The 26,033-nt window shown below is 44.7% G+C and overlaps 1 long non-coding RNA gene across 2 annotated transcripts in view; it reads right to left on the reverse strand.

The window, feature by feature from the left end:
• Nucleotides 1–25,774, reverse strand: part of LOC108087646 — a 47,531-nt gene extending 21,757 nt beyond the window's left edge. The window contains exon 1 of one of the 2 annotated variants that reach the window (XR_006245464.1): nucleotides 25,238–25,774. This is a non-coding gene — a long non-coding RNA (uncharacterized LOC108087646). Of the gene's footprint in view, nucleotides 1–21,435 lie in introns of both variants that reach the window. The other variant, XR_006245465.1, reaches the window with a different exon arrangement.
• Nucleotides 25,775–26,033: the final 259 nt, after the last annotated feature.

Here is a 26,033-nt window from a genome sequence, read left to right on the forward strand (position 1 = left end):
GTAGCTTTTTCAGCATTTCAGCTGAGTGTGTGTTGTGATTTATTTTAAATTGCGTTTAGTTTCGCTCGATTCGCCATTCCTTATTTTTGCTTGGCGGGGTCAGAAGTGACTGCTGGGATGTCTCACTAAGCTTATTTGGCCGTTTTTAATGTCATTTTAAAGACAGCCAACTGACAGCAATCCGAACTGAACCCAACCGAATACCGAATACCCATACAAGCGGAAGCTGGCCAAGAAAATAGAAGGAACAAAAATTGGAGGGCGGAGGGAGGTCACAAAATATGCTGTCATCACGATTATCCTTAACGTCGTATGGCTGCCAATGCCAGTTGTTTCCTTTTCCGTTATAACCCTGACCAAAACACACACACAAACACACACACACAACCGAAACCCACATGTGATTCCATTCCGGATGTGTAAGAATTTGTAAAACGAGCCAGAAGCGAGAGGTTGGAGGATGGAGGACGAAGGACATGGCACACAGGACATGGGACAGAGGACCTGCTTGAAAAACGCACCGAGAGGACTCACTCTTCTTCGATAAAAGCCAAAAAAGCAGAAGGCAAAAGGCAGCAGGACACAATCATCTCGGCTGGGAAAGTGCGTTAGCTACCGTCTGAAAAAAGGGGTGTCCTTCGTTCGCCTGACTAGTCAAAAAAAAAAAAAAAAATAAAAGAAAAAAAAAGGATGTGGAACGATAGAGAGTCTCTTTGTTGTCTGCTAATTTCGTTTCGGTATTTTTTTTTTTTTTTTTTTGGCTGCTGCTGCAGATGTCTCGAACTCTTCTGTTTTTTTCTTGGTTTGCATAATTTTTCTTTATTTTTTCGTCGACTGCAAATTGAAATTTAAAATTTATGCAAATTTTCTCTCTGTCGGTGCTGTCAAGGCAAAAGGGTTTTCTTTATTTCGTATTCTTTTTTTTTTTGAGGGGGAAAACTTCAATTTGATTTCATTTTTGATGGTGTTGGTAATTGTGCCAAAATGGGAACAGCAAAAATAAGAGGGAAAAAGATAGAGAGTGGGGCAAACACAATGGGAAAACTCTGGCAAATTAATCGAAATTAAGTCCGAACATTTTTATGGCATACTTCAGGGCGACGCCACGCCTAGGGGAAAAGTGGAAAAGGAAGCGGGAAAGGGGAAAAAGGGAGGGGATAGCGGGAAAAAGCGTAGGAAAAGCGAGTAGGCCGGGGACTTTATCTAAAATCTCCTGGCATGCCAACGCCATTACAGACTGGGCTTCAACTCGCTTAATCACTGTCCAGCACGCAGTCCTCTGTCGCTTTTCCCCTCTCCCTGCCACCGAATTTTCCCCACACATTTTCCCACCCATTTTCCTACTCACATATGAGCTTCCGCTTGCCGCTGTTGTTCCTGTTGTTTTTGGGCACATCGTCCTCGCAGGGGCCGCGTGCAATTAATTAAAAACAAACAAATTTGAAAATGCACGACAGGCTCGGCGGGAAAAACGGGGAATGGCGGGGGGGAAAAGCAGGATTCTCGCTCTCTCTGGAGAGAGCAAGAGAAAATGCGGAGATTCGGCAGAGGAAGCCAAACTGTCAATGAACAATGCCAGCCAGCCAGCAGGACACTGGACGCAGGACACTGGGCACAGGGCACTGGGCACTGGACACAGGACTCTGGACATTGGACAGTGGAGAGCCGCCTGGCAGGCGACAAAGTTGCTGCCCTAAGCGTTTTTTAATGCACAGCGCAGATTTCCTGCAGCTGCCCCACCAACCTTCCTTTTCCTCTCTCTCTCTCTGGGGCCCTTTGGTAATTTCGTTTTATTATTTTGCAGTTTTCTGTTGCCAGCTCTGCTCTGCTCCACTTTGTAAATATTAAATTATGAGAGGAGAACGACGAACAGCAGCAGCAAAAAAAAAATAGGATGGGGAAAAAAGAAATCAACGAACTTCTGAAATTTCCCAAATGGAAACAGGAACAGCAACACGAGCACGAACACGAACACGAAAGCGGGATAACGGGAAAACGGGGGGCCTGGGCACAAAAACAGATAACAGTTACGCTTACGGCCGTAATAACTGCAGTCTGCCGTACGAGAATGCGGAGCAGCAGCGTCTGCAGTTGGCAGTTATGACGCCAGGTGAGTGCCCATCCCTCCACTTCGAAGGGGAGTTACTTTTCTGAGGGTATTACCATGATACTAAGGAGTTGGCCGAATGCGCTAACTGGTTGGAGTACATAAATTATAGATATTGGGGTGAAGGAGGAAAATTGATTATCTCGGACTAACAAAATATTTTTTCAAATTCATTAAATTAAATTTGAAGTAGATTTGTTCATTTAAGGTAAGTTAATTTTATGTGCTATTCATTAATTGGATATTTTTCATTTAAAAGAGATCTTACAAAAAAGATACACCTTTATACCCTTTAAAAAAAAAAAACAATCCTAAGATATTCTGAATTTTTCTCACTCATAGAAATAAGCATAATAAAAATACTTCTTTATTTGCCTTAGGTTTACCTCCCTTTAATGACTTTTTACCTTTCTGCAAACCCTTGAGTTCTATAATATTTTTCCATCCAACACTAGTGATTATTATCCGCAAGTAGAAGTGCCTCAAGCAGAACTTGATGTGGCTAGAGTACCCAAAAACTCGATTTACTTTATTAAATCTCAGTCGGGCCAGCCATTCTCTGTATTTCTGTTTGTTTTCTGGCTTCACGGCCGCTTAGGCACCAGAAAATCCTCATCGCAACGCTGCGTAAACGTAATCTGTATGTGTGTGTGCTCCTGCGGATCCTTTATCCCGCTCTCGCTCTCTCTCTCTCTCTCTCTATGTTGCTCCTTCAACAATTACATGACGCCTTGCCCCATGCAACGAGCGCCATATGCAGCAAATGGCCCCAAAGGCGGAGAATGGGCTCGAATTCATACATGGATATATGCCAATGATGGTCATCGTGCTAACTGCTTTAAGTGCAGACAGAGAAGGCGAGGATAAGCCGAGCCGAGGGGGAAAGAGAGGGAAGAGAGAGGGAAAGGAGGTAGAAAGGACGAGCACTTCAGTGAAAAATTGAAATTGAAAAAACGACAAAAGTTTGCGGCCGCATCCGGAGCAGAGTCCTTTCCCGCCTGTCCGCCTGCTTCCTGCCTTCCTGCCTTCCATTCGATGGCCAACAGCTAACGGCCGACGGCCAACAGCGAACCCATCCCGTCATCATTCGCATTCGTGTCCTGTGTGTCCTGTGCCTGCTGCTGTCGTTTGTCGCATGCAATAAGTGCTAGTTGAGTGGCGGCACTTGAAACCAGAGCCACACACACATTCATTCAATTGGCCGTCTCTGGTCGCTCCTCTGGTCTCTGGGAAACCCTTTTGCCCCCGCCCCGCCGGTTTTCCTGGCCTGGTTTCAATCCAACAATCCTGCAATCCTGCAATCCAACAGTCGAGCAGTCGAGCAATCGAGTCCTGGCCGACTGACTGCATGTGTTTTCCAGCGGCGCTTCGGATTTCACTTTTGGCCCTGGGTGTCGTTTCTGGCGACCTGACGCCTCCATTTCCGCCAAACCAGCACGGAAGTGGGACCCCCCCTCCCCCCTCCCCCCCAGCCCTTTTCCCTTCGCAGATCCTGCGGATTTGCTGCCGCGGCCATTGCATACGAAATGTGTTGCATACATTTGCGGGCAGTGGCAGCAGCTCAACAAAAAAAAAAAAAAAAAAAGAGGACAAAAACCAACCGAAATACACACGAAAAAAAAACGGGGGGGACTGCAATCAAAATGGAAATAAACGCGCAGAGCAGAATGAAAATTCCCATAATAATGGTCGTGCCGAAGGAGTGCAGGACACTGGCCAGGACATCAGGCGCTTAGCGGCCCACCGCTTTTCTTCTTTTGGCTCAAAGCCGCTACCGCTTTCTATGCATACAAAAAGGTAGTAGCATGTGTGCGAAAGAGAGCGATGGAGAGAGCGGGGAAGAGCGAGAGAGAAAGCTAGAGGATCCTGGTAATGTCCTTCAGCAGTGGCAGCCATTTGCCAGTTTGCGGTTTCCGTTTCGCGTCCTTTTCGTCGTGCAATTTCAGTTTTAGTTGAGTTTTTAGTGGCGTCCACAACTCGGCCATTTAAGCACATTTGTCGTCTCATTGTCCTGCCAACCAACAACGCTTTTCCCCCTCCCTCCCCCCTCGCTGGGAAACCCCCCTGTGGAAGCCCCTCTTTTTGACCACCGCTGACAGTGTGCTAATTAGAAGTCCTTGTTGCTTGTGGCCACAACAAAACAGACGTCGTGCACAGTCTACAGAACGACACCACTACAGGACTGCAGGACTACACAGGACACTCACTACAAACCGAACTAAGAAAGAGAGAGAGGGAGAGAGAGTGTGGCACATAAAACCGAAGGCAGGGAAAACAATGAAAACTACTTTCAGGCCAAAGTCAGAGCGGGGCCATCGTTTTTGGCCATAAACTGCATGGATGTCCTGGCCACTTGAATGTCCCGGCACGTTTTGCGTGCCCTGCACATTTTTATTGTGCTGCTCCTTGCGATGTGTGACTTTAATTTCGAGCTGGCGTACAAGATTTTCCCATTCCCCTACCCCCTCCTCCTTGGAAAAGCCCCGAAAACCGCAGGAGAGAAATGCTCAGCCAAAAATATAAATAATTGCTTTGCTTGCTCAACTGTGAGGGAAGTTGGCCAGGATATGGATAGGATGGTGGATGGAGGATGCCTGAGGATGCTGGCATTGTCTTCCAGTGCAACGCACATTAGTTCTCGTCTCAGTCTTACCATATATATATATATATATATACAGCTTTATATATGTACAAACCACTTGAAATTTAAGGGGGGGCTTAGGGTCTCGGACCACATGACTTCATTTTTCCCCGGGCCGGAGAGCATTTATAAAATAAAATTTGTTTATTATGAAAATGCAGCGATGCGAGATAAGCAAGTGCCAGTTGCGAACCACAACAAAGTTGGCCACTTGACTGGCCAGCTAGCCAACTACCCAACTACCAAGCTACCAAGCTAACCAGCTACCCAGCTAGCCATCTCTTGCCATTCCAACCAACTTTTCCTTTTGCCACCCTTATCCTTGTTAATTGCTGCGGTTTCCGACTGCTTGCCAACAAAAATAAATGAATATTTTTGCGCCAGCTTAGACATGAGTGCAGAATAAATTGTTTGGCATCTTTTGCTGCCAGCTGAATTACGCTGCTGCACTTGTGTATATCTGCAACTTGTATCTTTTGGTTGGCGAATCATGTGCTGGCCGGCTGAGTAATTGGCCGAGCATAAATAAGCCACCATCCACCCCGCTTTTGATAACCCAATGAAGTTTTATGACCGGAAACGGAAATGGAAATGGAAGTGCGAGCTTAGCCACTGGCGAGAGTAACTAAAGTACAAAGCATTTTAATGGCCGCATAAAAAAGCTAAGCGCCGGCATAAAATTTAATGAACGCACTCGGCGGAAAAAAAAGGAAAAAGGTGGCAACGAATCGATTATGGCCAATATTGGCCAACTCTTCGGAAAGCCTGGTGTTTATCACTATTCTGGGTAGACGCTGCTGCGCATAAATTATGCCGGCCATAACTCAAAGCTGCGACGGCGAATGGTTAAAAATGTCTTCCAACTGCAACCATAATTCCTGCAACTCGACGGCAATAAATCACAAAATTTCCATCTTCCATCTGGCTCCGAATCTGTGGCCCTAGCCAAAAAAAAAAAAAAAACAAGAATGGCATTGCAATGGCTGAGTAGCTGGAAAAGCGGCAGTTACACACGACATTAACATGTGACAGACGCCGGGGAAATGGGGAATTGATATGCAGCAAGCCTTCGATAAGGTGTGGCATGTTGGACTTTTGCTTAAAATCAAAAACCTCCTACCTGCCCCCTACTATGGTCTTCTGAGATCCTACCTAGAAGAACGGGAGTTCAAGGTCAGAGTTAGGGACAGATACTCTGATAACTATAGAATGAGAGCAGGAGTACCTCAGGGCAGTGTGCTTGGGCCGCTGCTTTACTCTTTATATACAGTGGATATACCAAGCCCAAACAGACATCACATGATAGATCCTTCCAAAGCTTTGATTGCTACATATGCAGATGACATTGCAGTCATCTACAATTCCAGATGTCGGAGGGAAGCAGCAAATGGAATACAAGAATACCTTAAGGATCTTTCTGCTTGGTGTAAACGTTGGAATATGAGAATCAATCCGCAAAAAACTACGAACCCCTGCTTTACACTGAAGAGACTTGTATCTAACACCCCTGAAATCCAGCTAGAGGGAGTCAGTTTGGAACAGCCGTCGCAAGCAAAATATCTTGGTATCACACTGGATAAGCGCCTTACGTTCGGACCACATCTGAAAGCAACAGTCAAAAAATGTAACCAAAGGATTCAGCAACTGCGTTGGCTTACACACAGAAGGAGCACTTTGCCGCTGAGATGCAAGAGGGCAGTATATGCATTCTGTATCCTGCCAATCTGGCTTTATGGTATTCAAATTTGGGGGATCGCAGCCAAATCGAACTACAAAAGGTTACAAGTGTTGCAGAATCGGTTTCTACGTACCATTACTGACTGTCCCTGGTATGTGCGTGGCACGACACTTCACAGAGACCTAAATCTACACACTGTGGAAGAACAGATTGGGAGACACACAAGCCGATACCGAGATAGATTAGAAAGACACCGCAGCTTACTGGCTAGGAATCTACTCCCAGCGAGACCTTTGAGGCGTCTCAAAAGGCAAGGCTTTGCCAAGACGATAAGGAATCAATAAGAAAATACTATATATAATCCTCTTCTTAATGCTGAGGTTTGGTTTACTTTTCTCATTGGTGACACCTGTGTTGTTAAGTACTTTAATTTGCTGTACAGATTCTGCACTAAATAAATAAATAAAGAAAGAAAATGAGAAAGAAAATAGAAATAAGCATAATAAAAATACTTCTTTATTTGCCTTAGGTTTACCTCCCTTTAATGACTTTTTACCTTTCTGCAAACCCTTGAGTTCTATAATATTTTTCCATCCAACACTAGTGATTATTATCCGCAAGTAGAAGTGCCTCAAGCAGAACTTGATGTGGCTAGAGTACCCAAAAACTCGATTTACTTTATTAAATCTCAGTCGGGCCAGCCATTCTCTGTATTTCTGTTTGTTTTCTGGCTTCACGGCCGCTTAGGCACCAGAAAATCCTCATCGCAACGCTGCGTAAACGTAATCTGTATGTGTGTGTGCTCCTGCGGATCCTTTATCCCGCTCTCGTCTCTCTCTCTCTCTCTCTATGTTGCTCCTTCAACAATTACATGACGCCTTGCCCCATGCAACGAGCGCCATATGCAGCAAATGGCCCCAAAGGCGGAGAATGGGCTCGAATTCATACATGGATATATGCCAATGATGGTCATCGTGCTAACTGCTTTAAGTGCAGACAGAGAAGGCGAGGATAAGCCGAGCCGAGGGGGAAAGAGAGGGAAGAGAGAGGGAAAGGAGGTAGAAAGGACGAGCACTTCAGTGAAAAATTGAAATTGAAAAAACGACAAAAGTTTGCGGCCGCATCCGGAGCAGAGTCCTTTCCCGCCTGTCCGCCTGCTTCCTGCCTTCCTGCCTTCCATTCGATGGCCAACAGCTAACGGCCGACGGCCAACAGCGAACCCATCCCGTCATCATTCGCATTCGTGTCCTGTGTGTCCTGTGCCTGCTGCTGTCGTTTGTCGCATGCAATAAGTGCTAGTTGAGTGGCGGCACTTGAAACCAGAGCCACACACACATTCATTCAATTGGCCGTCTCTGGTCGCTCCTCTGGTCTCTGGGAAACCCTTTTGCCCCCGCCCCGCCGGTTTTCCTGGCCTGGTTTCAATCCAACAATCCTGCAATCCTGCAATCCAACAGTCGAGCAGTCGAGCAATCGAGTCCTGGCCGACTGACTGCATGTGTTTTCCAGCGGCGCTTCGGATTTCACTTTTGGCCCTGGGTGTCGTTTCTGGCGACCTGACGCCTCCATTTCCGCCAAACCAGCACGGAAGTGGGACCCCCCCTCCCCCTCCCCCCAGCCCTTTTCCCTTCGCAGATCCTGCGGATTTGCTGCCGCGGCCATTGCATACGAAATGTGTTGCATACATTTGCGGGCAGTGGCAGCAGCTCAACAAAAAAAAAAAAAAAAAAAGAGGACAAAAACCAACCGAAATACACACGAAAAAAAAACGGGGGGGACTGCAATCAAAATGGAAATAAACGCGCAGAGCAGAATGAAAATTCCCATAATAATGGTCGTGCCGAAGGAGTGCAGGACACTGGCCAGGACATCAGGCGCTTAGCGGCCCACCGCTTTTCTTCTTTTGGCTCAAAGCCGCTACCGCTTTCTATGCATACAAAAAGGTAGTAGCATGTGTGCGAAAGAGAGCGATGGAGAGAGCGGGGAAGAGCGAGAGAGAAAGCTAGAGGATCCTGGTAATGTCCTTCAGCAGTGGCAGCCATTTGCCAGTTTGCGGTTTCCGTTTCGCGTCCTTTTCGTCGTGCAATTTCAGTTTTAGTTGAGTTTTTAGTGGCGTCCACAACTCGGCCATTTAAGCACATTTGTCGTCTCATTGTCCTGCCAACCAACAACGCTTTTCCCCCTCCCTCCCCCTCGCTGGGAAACCCCCCTGTGGAAGCCCCTCTTTTTGACCACCGCTGACAGTGTGCTAATTAGAAGTCCTTGTTGCTTGTGGCCACAACAAAACAGACGTCGTGCACAGTCTACAGAACGACACCACTACAGGACTGCAGGACTACACAGGACACTCACTACAAACCGAACTAAGAAAGAGAGAGAGGGAGAGAGAGTGTGGCACATAAAACCGAAGGCAGGGAAAACAATGAAAACTACTTTCAGGCCAAAGTCAGAGCGGGGCCATCGTTTTTGGCCATAAACTGCATGGATGTCCTGGCCACTTGAATGTCCCGGCACGTTTTGCGTGCCCTGCACATTTTTATTGTGCTGCTCCTTGCGATGTGTGACTTTAATTTCGAGCTGGCGTACAAGATTTTCCCATTCCCCTACCCCCTCCTCCTTGGAAAAGCCCCGAAAACCGCAGGAGAGAAATGCTCAGCCAAAAATATAAATAATTGCTTTGCTTGCTCAACTGTGAGGGAAGTTGGCCAGGATATGGATAGGATGGTGGATGGAGGATGCCTGAGGATGCTGGCATTGTCTTCCAGTGCAACGCACATTAGTTCTCGTCTCAGTCTTACCATATATATATATATATATATACAGCTTTATATATGTACAAACCACTTGAAATTTAAGGGGGGGCTTAGGGTCTCGGACCACATGACTTCATTTTTCCCCGGGCCGGAGAGCATTTATAAAATAAAATTTGTTTATTATGAAAATGCAGCGATGCGAGATAAGCAAGTGCCAGTTGCGAACCACAACAAAGTTGGCCACTTGACTGGCCAGCTAGCCAACTACCCAACTACCAAGCTACCAAGCTAACCAGCTACCCAGCTAGCCATCTCTTGCCATTCCAACCAACTTTTCCTTTTGCCACCCTTATCCTTGTTAATTGCTGCGGTTTCCGACTGCTTGCCAACAAAAATAAATGAATATTTTTGCGCCAGCTTAGACATGAGTGCAGAATAAATTGTTTGGCATCTTTTGCTGCCAGCTGAATTACGCTGCTGCACTTGTGTATATCTGCAACTTGTATCTTTTGGTTGGCGAATCATGTGCTGGCCGGCTGAGTAATTGGCCGAGCATAAATAAGCCACCATCCACCCCGCTTTTGATAACCCAATGAAGTTTTATGACCGGAAACGGAAATGGAAATGGAAGTGCGAGCTTAGCCACTGGCGAGAGTAACTAAAGTACAAAGCATTTTAATGGCCGCATAAAAAAGCTAAGCGCCGGCATAAAATTTAATGAACGCACTCGGCGGAAAAAAAAGGAAAAAGGTGGCAACGAATCGATTATGGCCAATATTGGCCAACTCTTCGGAAAGCCTGGTTTTTATCACTATTCTGGGTAGACGCTGCTGCGCATAAATTATGCCGGCCATAACTCAAAGCTGCGACGGCGAATGGTTAAAAATGTCTTCCAACTGCAACCATAATTCCTGCAACTCGACGGCAATAAATCACAAAATTTCCATCTTCCATCTGGCTCCGAATCTGTGGCCCTAGCCAAAAAAAAAAAAAAAAACAAGAATGGCATTGCAATGGCTGAGTAGCTGGAAAAGCGGCAGTTACACACGACATTAACATGTGACAGACGCCGGGGAAATGGGGAATTTCCCCAGCCCTTTTTCCCTCCCTCCCCTCGTTGCTGCCTGTTAATTTCATTCATTATTTATGGTTTACCTCAAAAACGCATCAGTTGTAACCGGTAACCGGCAAACCTGCAACATGGCACCTGCAACTTGCAACTGGCAACCCCCTGGCGAAGCCCACTTCCCCAAATGTACACTTTTAATTAACAAACGCACGAAAATGCTATTTTACATGAGACAGGAAACGAGAAGAAAGGGTGGGGAAATGGCTTGTTTTTAGGGTAGAAGTCAAACAGATATTGCATGTGCGAGCATTAATGTGTGCACACGAGGAAATGGTAGAAAAGAAAGGAAAACAAATATAAATAAAAGTGGAAATGACTTCTGTAATAAAATTTAATTGATTGCTAATATATTTAGAATAAACACTTCATAAATGTCAAGTGCAATAATAAAGAAACGTGAAGGAAAAGTAAAACAAAATATATAACAATTTTATGACAACAATTTCATTAATAAATCGAGATTATATTTTAACATGCAAAAATAATAAAAATTCTTGGAAAGGGTTATATATTTTGTATTTATCGCATACTTATATTGAACTCTTCTAGGTAAGATATATATTTATTCTTTATATTCTTCATAAAATCCAGATTATCCTGGCTTTAAGTATTCGTCGCGTGGATTGCAATCTCCGACTTATTTGCGGTGAGTGCATTGTTGTGTCTTCCCCTCGTTGCAATTAAGAGCTGGCATTAATCAACAGGCTCGAGTTGCGTCTTACCCCTTCGAATGTACTGAGAACTATTACAGTTTTGGCCGCATTTTGTTGCCTCCTCCTCCCTTTTGCCGCCCAGCGGAGGATGCTTTAATTTATTTAGACCAAATACAACGCAAGCGAAAAATGGCAAACGACAGAAATTTATCTCCTGCACGCCTTGTCGCATAAATTATGTCGAAGAAGAGGGTTTTCCGAGCGCTTTCCCTCCCCGCCTTTCCCACCCTTTTCCCCCTCTCCCCCGTCAGCAATTTCCCCGCGTCTGGGTGAAATTAATGAAAGCAACGCAGCGCTGGCGAAAAGATGCCGAAGCAGCGTAAAACACGAGACAAAAGACAGTTAAAATGAACTAAAATCAAATGAAATGTGGCCACCAGGGGCGGCGAAAGGGGGCGGGCCTAATGACAGCCACAATGGGGGCGTGGTGGGGATGCTAAAAGGAGGGGGGGAAGAGGGGGAGAAAGGAGAAGGGGAGAAGGAAAGAAAGCAAGCGGCGAATAGGAAGCGGAAATGAAAGCAGCGATGCCGAAGGACAACGCCAAAGATGCGAAATGCAATGCGATGCGACTGCTGCTGCTGCTGCTGCTGCAGTGGGAATGCAACAAATCACAGATGCAACAGCAACAGCAGCCGCAGTAGAAACGCAGCAGCAACAGCAACAGAAACAGCAGCAGTGGCAGTGCAGCAGCAAATGTTGCATGGCAAATGCGATTGTCAAGCAATGACCTCATTAAGGAGGCGTGGCCAGCGGAGGCAGGAAGTCGATGTTCATCCTGGCCACCAGCTCCGCCATCCTCGAATCCACGGCTCCTCGACTCACGCCCCGCATTAATAACTGCCAACCGCAAACAATTATGGCGAGATGAGGAGTGGCGACTTTTGGGAACAGAGGGGAGTAAGGCATTTACACAGAAAACAAATTCCGAAACAAACTTTTGAAAAGAAACAATTATCCAAACTACAAGTTATATAAGGGAAACACTTGGAGAAACTTATGCAAACATTATTAACATAGCTTGCAGTCTACTTAAAAAATAAATAAAATGAGTTTAAGAGGTTCAACATAAATACCAAAAGATCCGAAAGTTTATTACTATTTCCTCTCAAGCAATCACCTTTCGCACTTAAGTTTCTCCAAAAAAGTAGTAGTTAAAGCCTAATTTAAGCTCTTTTTATCGTACGTAAATTTAGAAAGCGTGGCTAATTTAAGTACGCAGGCTTTCCCGCAGTGTGTCTAACACCTCAGACAGAGATAGACTGGTGGCAAGTTGCGGAAAGTTGGGGGAAAGGAAGCAAATTCAGCCGCAGGCGAGCTGTCAGCTGGCATACAACGTCATATACGTCAACGGAATGCGAGTGCGAATGAGGAGATGAGGAGGGTGAAGGGGGAGGGGGAGGGGGAATGCTTCAAGGGGTTTTAGCCTCTAATAATGGCGATATAATCAGTGCTAACAAAAAGCGACAAGAGAAGATAGAAGGAGACAGATAGACGGGGGAAGAGGGAAGAGGGAGACAGGAGCCACACAAAGGTGACAAAATGTGACAGCGCTAAAAACGGTACAATGACATGGCCACGGGAAAACGCTTTCCTGCTTTTCCGCCATATCCTGCCATAGCCAAAAACCAAAAAAAAAACAGGCTAAAACACACACTACATACTGCATACTACCACCCACAGAGACACCTGTCAACCGCACTCAGGAGCGAACTGCAAACTGTCATATCCTTAAAGCGGGCTAAGCCATAACCAAGACAACCAAAGAACAAATTACATCGCATTTAAGTTTCATAATATGCTTAAAATGAAAACGCACAAAAAGTTACCCAAGTCCTCCACCTACTTTTCCCTTCCCAGCCATATTTTCCTTTTGCGTATTGTTAGAAACTAAAACCCGAAAAGCACCTGGCAGGCGGCACCTGACAGCGACCGCCCGGCGAGTCCTGCAGATCCTGCCAGTGGAGTTTTAGCCAGGAGTTTTAGCCCAGGAGTTTTAGCCAGGAGTTTCAGGCAGGAGTCTGAGCTGAGGAGTCTGTGTGTCCAAGACAATGGGCTGCGACAAGTGCAGGAGTCTATAAAAACGAGCAGACAAAAACTAAAAACTTGCAAAATGCACAACGGAGCGTTGCTGGAAAAACCGCATGCTCGACATGGAATAGAAAGAATAAACCAAGAACTGCAACTACAGGAACCACATCTCATTGTCTAGTCCTTCCAAACCTACCTCACCCCCCCCCCCTTTCCCTCCCCTCCACCGAATTCCCTTTCCGCTCCTTCGAAAAAACTTCGCTTCAAAAAAGGATTGCAACAGCAACAGACAAGACAAGCGAACAAACATACAATTGTGTGTTGGTGTGTGTGTATGTGTGTGTGGCCATTGTTGCGCCTTTTGCACCGCTGCACCACTCAAAAAATGGGTGGTGCTCTGCTCCCGGCGAATGACAGCTGTTGGCAGCGCTTTTGGACTGCAAGTTTTATTTACACTTTATTGACTCGAAATCAACTTGAAAATATTTGCCCATTTATGTTTAAACAGCTGGCCAATACAGCCGGTTTCTTTTAAGTCAGCCGAGGGCGAAGTGTTGTGGAGTATTTTTAATAATTACCCTTCAGTGGTTTGTTGCTAATACAGTTTGGCCTTTGAACTTTGAACTCCGGCTGAATGGGTGTCACCTGCGGCGGCGACTTCCAAGAAAACCTTTTCTTTAGCTCGCTGAAAGGATTTGAGTTGCTTTTCCAAAGCAAAACAAATTTCACTGCACTTTTCATAAATCATATATAAGAAGGGGTTATGTGTGTGTAAGTGAGTGTGTGTTTTTGTGTGTGTGGGAGGGTGTGCGATAACAAACATGACCACATGCAGTGTGGGTCACTTGGAAATTATGACAACCTGGCCAAGAAAGCACACAACGAGGCCCAAAAGGAATGGCAGGACATGTGGGGAATGGGCTCTTGTTTGCTGGGAAATTCATGGGCTCTTGGCAGTTGGCCCGGAAAAACCAGAGGTGGAAAAACATCAGCAGAAGCTGAGGCTAAGGCAATAGCAGTGGCAGCAGCAGCAGCAACCTACGCCAATTGGCAGAAAACAAAAACATGGCCAGAAGGCAGGGGGCCCAGCACTCATTGCCAAAAATTCCTTCCTTACCTTGTTTGGGCCTGGGTGTGGCCCAAATTTTGCCAAGGACTTGGCCCCTTTTGGCCTGAAAAACCAACACCCCCCATTCCCCCCACCCTTTTGGCAATCAGCTTCATCTTCTAGTTTTTTAAGAGAGGAGGGGGATTGGTAGGAAAGGTGGAGAACTTCTTGTTCTTGCTTTCGCCTTTCATGTTTGCCAAACGGAACTTTGGCTCGTTAATATTTTTCGTTTTGTTGCTTTTTTTTTGTTGTTGTGCACAGCGGGCGTAAAAAGGATTCCACTTGGCCAGCAAAAACAAACGAAATCAAAAAAGTTCGGAACAAACGATGGCAACAAAATTTGTGTGTTGTTGTAAATCTGCATCAGCAGGTTGCCGTTTCGTTCCAATCCTTTTGAAAGGTATTTGCAATATTAATTTTCCATGCAGCCCAATAGTGACTTGGCCTTTTGTCAGTTAACAAAATGTGTGGCATATAAAAAATTCATTTGCCAACGCTCGAAAGTAGGCAACGGCCAGGCGAATATATATTTTTTTCCACGGCACAAAAGTGTCGAGTAATGGTAATGGATACTCAAAACACACACAAAGGGATGCAGAAAACCAGAAAATAAACGACGAGTGTGGGCTTGAAAAAAGGATACAACGGCTAGCCTAACAAAATAAAATGGCGCATAAAATTTTAATGCATATCAAATGATTTAATTTGACGCCACATAAAAATGGACACAAACACAAAGTGTTTAAACAGCCTGTTAGGGCGGTGGGCGTGGCATGCGTGTGTGTTCGGTGGAAAGAGGGAGTGAAAAAAAAATGGAAAAAGGAAAATAAAATAAAGCGAAGTCTCGTAATTACTTTGATGAAAAATGGCAGTTTCAGTGATTAAGCAAAGCCTGAAAGTAGGGAAAAGGAAGTGAGTCCACTTGTAGTGGTGCGTGTGTGTGTGTGTGTGTGTGGCATGTGGCACCATTCACTTGATTACACATACGCCATGTTGTGCGAGAGGCGAGAGCAGGAAATTAAGCCTGTGGACTAGGCGGAAGTGGCCAAAGTCAAACGATGTGCCAGTCTGCAAGTATGTGTTGCTGCACAGAGAAAATAAAACTAATAAAATAAAAATAAAAGAAAATATTTCAAAAAATTTTAGGAGCTCAATAAAGTTATTTCTTCCACAAAAAACTGTTCTACAATAATAACACAACAAAATAGTTCATCCTAGACTAACCAATAATTTTCTCAGCATATTTTTAATTAACCAACTTTTTCCCAATGTGTACATTTTCTCAGCGAAAGTATGTGTGTGCATGAGCCTAATGATGTCAGCGGCAGCAGAAACACGCAGTTGCCGCATTAGTTGTAATTGCCGCGCCATGTTCACCAATGATCGCCTTGAATCCTTATCCAGCCTTCAAGGACCTGCAGCCATAACTCACCGCCCTGTGAGCTCCTCGGTGAGCTTTTAAGTAAATATCGACGAAATATGCCCGGCCACGCTCGCTCACTTCGCAATGGGGAAAAAGAGACCCGCGACGACATGAAAAATCTAGCGAGAAAAACATCTTGCCATAAAGAATGCGAAAGAAAAATTGCAATTGCGATAGCGGCATCAGAAGTGCAACGGCAGCAGCAGCACCACCACCACTTCTTTTTGCACCACCACCAACAATGACAATAAATTGCAGCAAAAATGAGCAATGAGTAATTCATATGGTGAGACAGAAGCTCGTGGAAGGAGCGCCGTGGAAGTCGAGGGAATAGCCGCAGAGCGAGCAATTCAACGGGCCATCAATCTTGACTGCTCGCCCATCTCCATCGCCATCTCCATCTGCGAAACCATGGCCAAAAGCTGGTGCTCCTGATGCCGCCGCTCCTGGCGCCGCAGAGTCTACATCAATTTGGCAGCCACGAGGAATCGAGGAGCTGCGGAGTCGAGGAGCCGTGAAACGGACAATACGGACGGACAATACGGACAAGCGGACGGACGGACAAGCCACGGACAACCAACGGACATGACGCGCTTTTATGTGGCTGCTGGGAATTGAAGAGCCCGGAACAGGGAAGGGGGGTTCTGTGGGGAAAAGCTCTGCTACGTGCGGCCTGAGCGTTTGTAATATGCTTGTAAAATGCAATAAATTTTGTTAGCTCTCGGACAAAGTCAGGACACAGCAGCAGTAGCAGCGGCAGCAACACCAGCGGCAACATTGACGATGGCAAGCCATAAAACGCGTTTTTGATTTGCCCCAAAATTTATGTGAGCACATTAAATGCGAGACAGTTGAAAGAACAAGCAGCAGCAGCAGCAGCAGCAGTGGCAGCAACATCAGTCGAGCAACAGATTGCCGAGCGTCATTATCTCCGTGTGTTATCGCTACAAGCAACACCAGCAACACCAACAACAACAAAAAACAGCAACAACAACATTGGTAGCGACAGGTGTTGTCGTTATGTGCCATAATCTTTTTGACAACCCGCTGCATATTAAAGCAACGCCCCCTATGACAGAGTTGATTGGTGATTGCCTGATGGTTGTTGCTCCTGCTGGTTGTTGCTTCTGCTGATTTGATGTTGCCACTGCTGCTGGTTGTTGCTGGTTGCTCTTAGCATTTGTAGACTGTTGATTTCATGCTGATATTGCAGGTTGTTGCTTCTATTTTTGATGGTGATGCTGCTGGCTTTAGATTGATGCTGGCTTATTGCAAATGTTGTTTATAGATTGTTGATGCTGCAGAGTGTGAATAATGTTGATTAAGAACCATAATTTTATATTGCAAATTATTGGAAGTTTAACTCTAAATTACTCTCTATAAACATAATGGTGATACTGTACTATTAAATGTTGCTATAACTCTGTTAAGTTTAAATGTATTTGCTGTGTTGCCTTTAATGATTTTATGTTGCAGGTGGAAATCACTAAAAGCTTATGGCTATAAGTTATTTTCTAACAACTGTGACTTCTGATTCATTGTTAATTTAAAGCTATTTTATTGCTTATGACACACTACTGCCCACTACAATATTTTATTGATTTTAAAGCTAATATTGCCGGCGGCTACTGGTTCTACCAAAATGTCGACGCGGTGATTTTATCTCTCGTAGTTATTTGCAGTTCCGCCGCGATCTCTGTTTACAATTCGGCTAGATTCTCTTGCAAATCGCTCTCTGCATTGCTGGTTGCAAAATCTTTGTTTGTTTATGGCAAGTTTTATGTATTGGCCGCTTTGCGAAACGGCAAACATGTGGGTCTATCTCTACTAACATACATATGGCTGGTATGTGCCGGCCGCTAAAAACGGAACATCTGCGTATGTTGACGTAATTCGAATGGAAATAGCCGCCGATTATTCGGGCTAAACATTTCAAACTCTTTGTTTATGGGCCGGGCATCATCTTTGGCTTGGCAAATGCTCATTTTCGGTTTTGGGACTCTGGGAATACCAGTTAGGGGAGAAGTAGTTCTCTTTTGGCCAATTGAGATGCCGGCTGGCCGACAAAGCCATAAACTTGACAAGAACTAGAGTTGTGCCCGGACTGGCAATGGATTCGTAATTCCCCACTCAGGACCTCTCTGCCAAATCCCCGACCTCCGATGTCAATTAGGGCTTTTTGGGCTACAAACTGCAATCAAAGTCTCCCGACACAAATTGCACTCCGATGGCTGTGGCAATATATATAGAGTGCAGTACGAAAACAATTGCCCAAGATCGGAGTGGAATTGGATATTTGTTCAACTCTCCCCGAACTTGAACCGAAAATCATGCAAATTGTTATATATTTCAATATTTTATTAGCCCAGGGAAATACGGAATCCAAATGCGAATCGGATTCCGATGGCGATGGCGATGCCGATGCCGATTCCTCGCCATGGCCATAAATTGCAGCAGTTGCTCCGGCAGTGAGTGTCGGGATTGGAAGGACGAAGGACGAAGGAGGAAAGAGGAAGGACTTGCTGGCCATAAATATCGCAGCCATTACACAAAACACAAAACTGCAGGAGGAGCTGGAGAGAGACAAAGGGGCGACACAAACACACATAAAGATATAGAAACATGAATGGCACAATAAATAAATCGGGTAAGCGGCGTTTTAAAACAAATAGAAAGAAAAATACACACAGCCCTGAATGAAAAACAAAACAATTCCAAATGCACAACTAAAGCCGGGATGAGATAGGCGTTGAAAGGGAAAGAGGAGAGGGGGGAGGGGAGCTGAAGGGAAATGCGGGGTAAAATAGCGAAATAAAATTTGCATTTTTTGCGTTTAAAGCTTCGGTATCAGCAAAACTACGAACCGAATATAAAGCACAGTACCAACAAAAACTCAGCGAGACGAGATGAGATGTACAAAGTCAAAGTCAGCAGAAGCGAAATGTTATCGGTTATTGAACAAGTATCGTTCAGACGGGGAGGGGGCGGGGGGATCTATATAGCGAGAGGGGACTGTCGTTGAAGATGCTTTATATGTGCATATTCCGCCGTTCGCTGTTGTTAGGCCTTATAAATAACCGTGTGCGGCTCATCTTTATGTACATATTTCTGTCCTCTGATTTCGACTGAAGGTGCGTCGTATGCTGATTTCTTCTCCACTTCTCTACTGTGCTCTTATTTCACGCTTTTTTGGTTCGCTAAGGTGTTCCATACTCTGTATTTAATGGGGAGAACATTTCCTTTTTGCGCAAGCGACAATGCGGCGTATGCGTAATGTGATCTTAAGGATGCCGAAAACGTACTTTTTTTGATAAATGACTAAGCTGAATTTTATTCGGCAATCAACTTGAGTTACTAAGCCTTTATTTTCATCTTAAAGCGTTTATATTATGTTACAAAGGTAAAAATCTAGAAAATATATGATTGCAATTATTTACCTATCCTATATGATATATATTTTTCTACTCCTTAAAGGCATTTAATCTACCTTTAAACCCAATTGTCAACACTGTAGATGAGCAATGTCCTCCCCCAACTTAATTTTCCTAACACCCTATTCTACCATCGTCCTTTCCTTTTTCTTGTTTGTCATCTTCCCTTTCAGCGATCAAAAATCATTTGATGTTCTTTGGCCCTTTCAGGCGACTCTAAAAAGTTTGCCCGAATCGAAACATTTTCAATACATTTGATTAAACCGGGTCCGGCTGCTGACCCTCCCCCTCCCCCTCCCCCTCGGCCTTTCCCTTTTCCCCATCCTGCTCATCATCATTGCTGATGGCCAGGCCATAAAACGTTTATCTCCCACACTTTGCTCTTTCACTCCCTATCTCTGGCTGGCTGCCCCTGTGCCTCCTTTATCGCAGTATCAATAAATTAATTTGAAAACTTTGTCGCTTCCATTTGATTCTGTGGGTGGACCACCCAACATTTTCCCCCTCACTCCGCACTCCCCACTCTGGCATTTTTCTTTTAATTTTTTTTGTGCAAATTTTCGTCTGTTTCAAATTCGTTTCATCGTCGGTATCTTGTATCTATAAGTTAGCATCGCTTTCTGTTCCGTTCGTTCGGTGGCTCCGTGTAATTTGCTCTCTCAGTCCCCTTTCTCTGCTTTCTCCAACTCCTTTCGAGCACACCACTCCCACCCCCTTCCACCCTATTTTCCCGTTCGTCTTTTACTTTTTGGGCAAAGTACAACTACTACAACTAGGACAACTATGAGTTCAGTGCGATGGCAGTTTGCTCGACAGGCAGTTAACATGAAGCACCACCGCCCTCCCCCATTTTCCCTCCCCCAACCACCCAAAACATTTTCCTCCTCTCAGGCTGTATATGTGTTAGTATTTTTTGGCTATTGAATTGGTTTCATGCTCATGCATTTTATATGAAATTGTCTGCATGTCTGTCTGACTTTTTGCCCATCGTGTCACGCCCACGCCACCCAACTTGTAATCTAAACCGGGCCCGTGGCATTTGCACCATTTTCGGGGAAGCGCAAAAATTTACATCGCTTAATTCGTTAGCCGAGAAAATGTTTTTCGCCTGCAATTAGTGGACAACATTTGTTAGCCAAACACTTTTCGCCCAAAAAGACTGGCGAGACGAGGAGGCATGGCGAGGCGAGGCATTTGGAAAACGGGCAATAGGCAATGCAGGTAGCAAAACTAGAGCTCTTATCTTTATTGCAAAAAACGAAAAACTGCCAAAAAGAAGGAAAATGTGGGCACAAAAAAAAATATATAAGAGAAGAATTCGAATAAGAAAGAACGAGAAAAATAAGTGGAGGCAGCGGCAAAAAAAAATACAAAAAACAAAAAAACGGTGAAATGGAGATGGGAATTTTTGTTTTTTTTTTTTTTTTCTACTTGGTTCTCGTATGCTCGACTTTTATTTGAAGTAGAATTTTAATCCATGGTTTTTTAATGCGGGCGATAAACTTTTACGGCAATTGTCGACGGCATTAGCGAGGGTGGAATGAGGAATGAGGCAGGTCTTTTCTCCAGCTCCTCGTTATTTCGCCGATCGCTCGGGCTTAGCTTAACTTTACCGTTGAGGTGCTCACACATACCCACACACGCACACCCACACACACTGATACACGGTTATGCTCCCCAAACAGTAATGCCATACGGTTTCATTTTGCTCCCCTGTTGACGCTTCTGATGTTTAATGCCTTAATTAAATGTTTCATTAGCACGCTCGACGCAGGGGCGTGGCAAATGTACGCCCACAAGCGCTGACTTAAACATGCAATCGAAAATAGGTGGCAAGAATAATAATAACTTAGGCTTATGGTAAATTGGCTGGCAAGTCCTCGTTTTAATCTTCACATCTTTAATTGTGTTAATGGTGTGATTTTATTGGATTGAAATGTCTTTTGGTTTTGCGTTCTCAAACAATTACATTACTCAATAGAAAAGCATTCTACGTGCTGGGCAAAGCTTTATTACCATTTCCATTAAAGCTTAAATTGTCAGTTTTACTCAGAAATTGAAGGGATTTTGATGGAGCCACACTTGTTATAATCACTTTTACAAACAAGTACAAAATAGGCAACGATAAATTCAAAAACAAAATACCTGATTATTCACAGTGGTTTAGCCATATTAATTAAGGGAATTCATAGTAAATAACAAAGCATAACCATTAAAAGAACAACAATATAGATTTTCGTATTTTCTAAACGGATTTATGGTAATCGCATTATATGCAAAACAAGGCTCAAAATTAGTTACAATTAGGGTCGTTATTCAATATTAATTTGGTGCCGCTGGGCTCTCGAATTTCGGATTTTTATTTGCAGAAACCCAATCGGATCCAATTGGTTATGTTTATATATCTATTTGTATTGGCTTACCCGCTCTTCCTTATCGTCGGCTATCTCCCCCCTCTCCCTCTCTCTTTCTCTCACACACTCCTTCTCCCTCTCTCTTCATCACGCTTGTTCAATTTTCGAAAATTCAGATGGTGCCCATTCAGAATTTGTGTTGCGGGTTTGCGGGCTTTTGGGGCTGCGGCATTTTTATGCTTTTGATTCAGTTGTTGCTGTTTCTGTTTGCTTGTCGTAGCCATAAAAAATCCATTTTAGCCGGGCCAACACGCCAAACCAGTCGGTCAGAGTCAGCAGAGTCGCCGAGTCTAGCGTTTTGTTATAAATTCACGACTTCACGGCAACCACTCGGCTCTCTCCGTTGCCGTCTCTTTCGCGCTGATGGGGGGACATCGGTTTGGCAGGAGCGACCTTAGCCAAGGCTGAGATTGAAAAAGATGACAAAGATGGCTGCAACATCCGGTTGGCCATGTGTGCAAATGGGCGTGTGCGCTCGCATATGGGCAATACGAATTCCAGACAACGCCGGCAGCGGCGTCTCAGTTTCAGCCGCTGTCTGATTTTGAGTCTGTTTCTGAGTTTCAGTTTGAGCCTGGGCCCCGGTTTCGGTTTGGGTTCGAGTTTGGGTTTGAGACGCTGGCTGATAACCGTTCAAAGCCCCTCCCACTGCATCTTCAGTCTGCCTTCTGTCTGACAATCTACACTGCGCGAAAGTCCCATACTAATTGCAGAAGCTCAAGGCTTTATTGTGTCTATTTAGTTAAAAAATTTAAATTTCTTATCATTTTACCTGAGTTATAAAAACTGAACAATTGTTTAGCATCTAAGGAAGTTCACAATCTAACTAAATCATTATTATTATGTCATGTATGCACTTTTTAAAAACTTTACTTAACTACTTAGGCAACATTCAAAGCTAGAAAGAACCTAAGACAAAACGATTTAAAGTTATTCAAACTGTGGAACTTGTTGAGATACCATCAAACGTATAAGACCAGGTCGTAAAACATTCAGGTACTCTGCCAACAGTTTCAAACTCTGTTTAGGAACTAACTATCTTTGATGGTAAAGGAACTACTCAACTAACAGCCGGGTTTTATGTACTTTCTTGTGAAGTAATTCCTAATTCCATAAACTTGTTTCAAGAACCGCACTGCCCTGCTGACTTTTCAGGCGCTTTAGTTCCGATCTCTTGAGCAAATCTCGGTTCTATATTGCTTTTGTCTGGCTGTATGGGTGTAGATGTCTGGGCCTGTCGTTCGCACTTTGTAATTGCAACTGTGCGAGTGCGAATATCTGAGTGCGAGTACTCGTGTGTCTGCGGCGATAGCTCTTGTTGCCGGGAATGACGCATTGGCTGGGGCTTTAGAGTTTTTTGGCTGATTGTTCACTTTTGTTTTGTGTTTTGTGTTTTATTCGGTTTTTGGAATATTTTGTGTGATTTTTTGCACTTATTTCGCCGGAGCACTGTGTGTCTGTGTGTAACTGTCTTTGTCTTTGTTTAACATTTGCACTGCCTTGGCGTTTAGTTGTGAGCGTGTGGGGGGGGGGACGGTGGGCGGCTGGGGCGAGAGAGGGAGGCAGGAGAGAGCCGGAAAGCACCCGGCACAGACGAGACGCGCAGCACGAATGAATGGAGTTTCACAGCCAGCGAGCGAGCAAAGCTATGGCCATGGTAGAATAAGTATAAGGTGGTTGCCTCGGCTCCGAAAGTCCGTTAACAGTACCTAAAAAGCTATGGCCGATTGCTCGGAGAGCCGAAGAGCGCCGAACGAACACGAAGCTCCCGTTCTTTCTCGCACTCTCTTTTGGCGGCCATTGCTCAGGCGTGTAGGTCGTCTAGAGGCCGTTGCGGCTCTCTTTCTCTTTGTTGGCCCGAAGCGGCTCTCTTTTTGTTGGCCAAAACTGCAAATCAAAGTCGAGGTCGTTGTACGAATGAAAGAATGTCGGCATGTGATTGTTGCCGGCGTCGCTGCCGACGTCGACGGCGCAGTCAGCGGCGCTGCAACTGAATGATGTTTAATGCCTGGCCGATCTGCCACCCAACTCCCTCCTCCTCCTCTCTCCCACAGTCTCTCGCTGCTGCATTATGCTGCCATGTATCTGTCTCTTTATTTTGTGAGCTAGTGTGTGTCTGTGTGCATGCCTTAACTTGGCTTTCTTTTGAATAATGTTGCTTCATGCTTTCGCAGTCTTGGTCTTCATCTGTCTGCCCGCCCCCCTCTCTTTCGCCCGCTCTCTCTTCCTAGCCAACCTTTAGCGCCCTCTCTGTCAGCGTCTACACTTAAAAAATGACAATAGGGCCTACAATAAATTCTTTCTTAAAATATATCTTACTTGCATTTGTTTGGCTCTGAATTTAAATATATCGTTACATTTTTAAGTTTGTACACATAATTTTTAAGGCAACCTTTTCTTATTATTCTCATTTCATCTTTATCAAAAATTAAATAAATTATAAAATTTTAACTTTAAATACTCAATTTTTAAACCACTATTCCCTAAAAATCAAATAACATTAAAAGGTATATTTTCTTAAGTGTAGGCAAAAATGCTGTTACTTTTTATGTGCAACTCTTCCACCGCCCACCCCCCTTTTAGCCACCCAGAAGGAATTCAGTTAGCCTCGCTCGCTTTGCCCATTTTTACTACCTTTTCTGCTACTTTTTTTTTTTTTTTTTCTTCCTATTTGGCCATTTTTGTCTTTTTTTTTTTAATACATTTTCGGCTGCCTCGCCGCTTTCGCGCGTTTGTAATAAAAACTCGTTATAAGTAGAAATTCTTTTCTTTTGGGCTAGTTCCACCTGTCCCCCCTCGCGTCCACTGGCTTTCTTTAAGAACTCTTTGCGGCCACTTTTCTTTATTATGATTTTTTCGTGGCCGTCTCGCAGCTTTTTGGCCATAACAAATGTGAGAACCGCCCGAGGCTGGAGCGGCTAAAGCCTTTAGAAGTCCAAAGTTAACGCCCCCAATCCCATGTTATCTGCTCCAGAGCTTTTCGGCCAGCTTAGCTCAATTAGAGCTAATTTGCTTATCACTCTGGCAGGGGATGCCCGCCAAATGAAATTGTCACTTCCAAACAGCTGATAGGAAGAACGCCGAGTTCCGGCGATAAGATAACCGCTCACGTGAAAAGCGGAATCGATGCGAAATTAGTTTTTGCGACAGCCGCGCACAAACTGCAAATTCATTCCGGCCACGGACTATTTAACATCATTTATCGTGAGCCGTAAACAAGGCCCAAAACAGAAAAGGGCAGAAGAGCGGCTGAGACGCATGATTAGGCAGAAAGTGATTGGCAGTGTTATTGACCAACAAGCAACCCATTTTGGCGCAGGAATTTGCATGGCCAACGGGAATGGAAAGCGGTTGGCTGGCTGGTTGCTTCGGGAAAAGCGTAGCAAATGTGCTGATGAATCGGTTCGGTTAGATTGATGACTCGTTTATTGCATTGAGAAAGTACGCAAAGAAATGGAAGCTGCCAAATGGAAGGATTACAGCGGGGGATTGGCCACGTTTATAGCTCTCCCGGAATTTCTTTTTAAGCACTCTTTTCTTTGGATATCTTGGCGTCTTTTTCATTCCTCTGATCTTGAACACAGTTTCAACGAATTTAAGGAATGTACGAAAATACAACATAAGAATCCTGTTTCTAAGAAATATCTTTATCTTCCTTTGATACCAAATGCCTTGGTGTTACTTCTAATTTTGGTACACTCTGCGGATACTTGATATTCATTTTGTTCTTTCCCTTGTAATACCACAAACCCAACCCTTTTCCACTTGTCACTTGATTATAATAAATGTCCCCTAATGACTGCGCACTCACCTGTAATTTTCCGGCTCACACCAGCACCTGTCATATTTGTTTTCTGGCTTCCCATTGAAGTTGTTTTCGTGTTTTTTTTTTTCATATTTTTTTTTGGAAGTTGGCGCGACGTATTAAATGCAAATGGATTACGGCGAATTGATTATGCCCGAGACGGAGTTAAATTACACACGAATGCCTTAAAAGCGTATCAGAACTTGGCCAGTACAAGAGTAAAAACACACAGAGACACAGCAAGTGTACTTGACGGTTTCAAATTCCTGGCTAGCTGGATCACTTGGGGTTCTTTTTTGATAGAGTTTGGATAATCATTTATTTTTTTTTTTTTTTTTTTTTGGTTACAGAGCACTTGCGACTGTATCGCTTGAGGCTCTCGGCTCGACTGTCGCTGCACTTTTTGGCTGGCCCAAAGGTCTAGAACTTGGCTGGGAAAAGGGTTCTTTGGGGGGTTCTTTTCAGAGTTCTCTTTGGGTTCTTTGGGGATTCTTCTGCTGCTCTGGAGCCGGACAACCTCGACTGGCGGTCGTTGCGTGGCGACTGAATGCCAACTTTTTGGGGACTGGCCCAACGAGAACTGCCGTGAGCTCTCTGCAGTTCCGCAGCGGCAGCGGTGCGACAGAGAGGTTCGCTGTTCTGTCGTCGCGTTACTGCGCTGCAACGTTGCAGCGTTGGAGAGAGGGGCGTGCGGACTCGAAGGGGGCGGGGGACCAGACAACGAGTGCATTGGCATAGTAAACTTTTGCACGAGGCGCCAGCCTCTCGTTCTCTCTCTCGCTCGCTCGCTCTTTCCCTCTCT

Source organism: Drosophila ficusphila, unplaced genomic scaffold (assembly GCF_018152265.1).
Source record: "Drosophila ficusphila isolate 14025-0441.05 unplaced genomic scaffold, ASM1815226v1 contig_414, whole genome shotgun sequence".
In the NCBI taxonomy this organism is placed as follows: Eukaryota; Metazoa; Arthropoda; class Insecta; order Diptera; family Drosophilidae; genus Drosophila; species Drosophila ficusphila.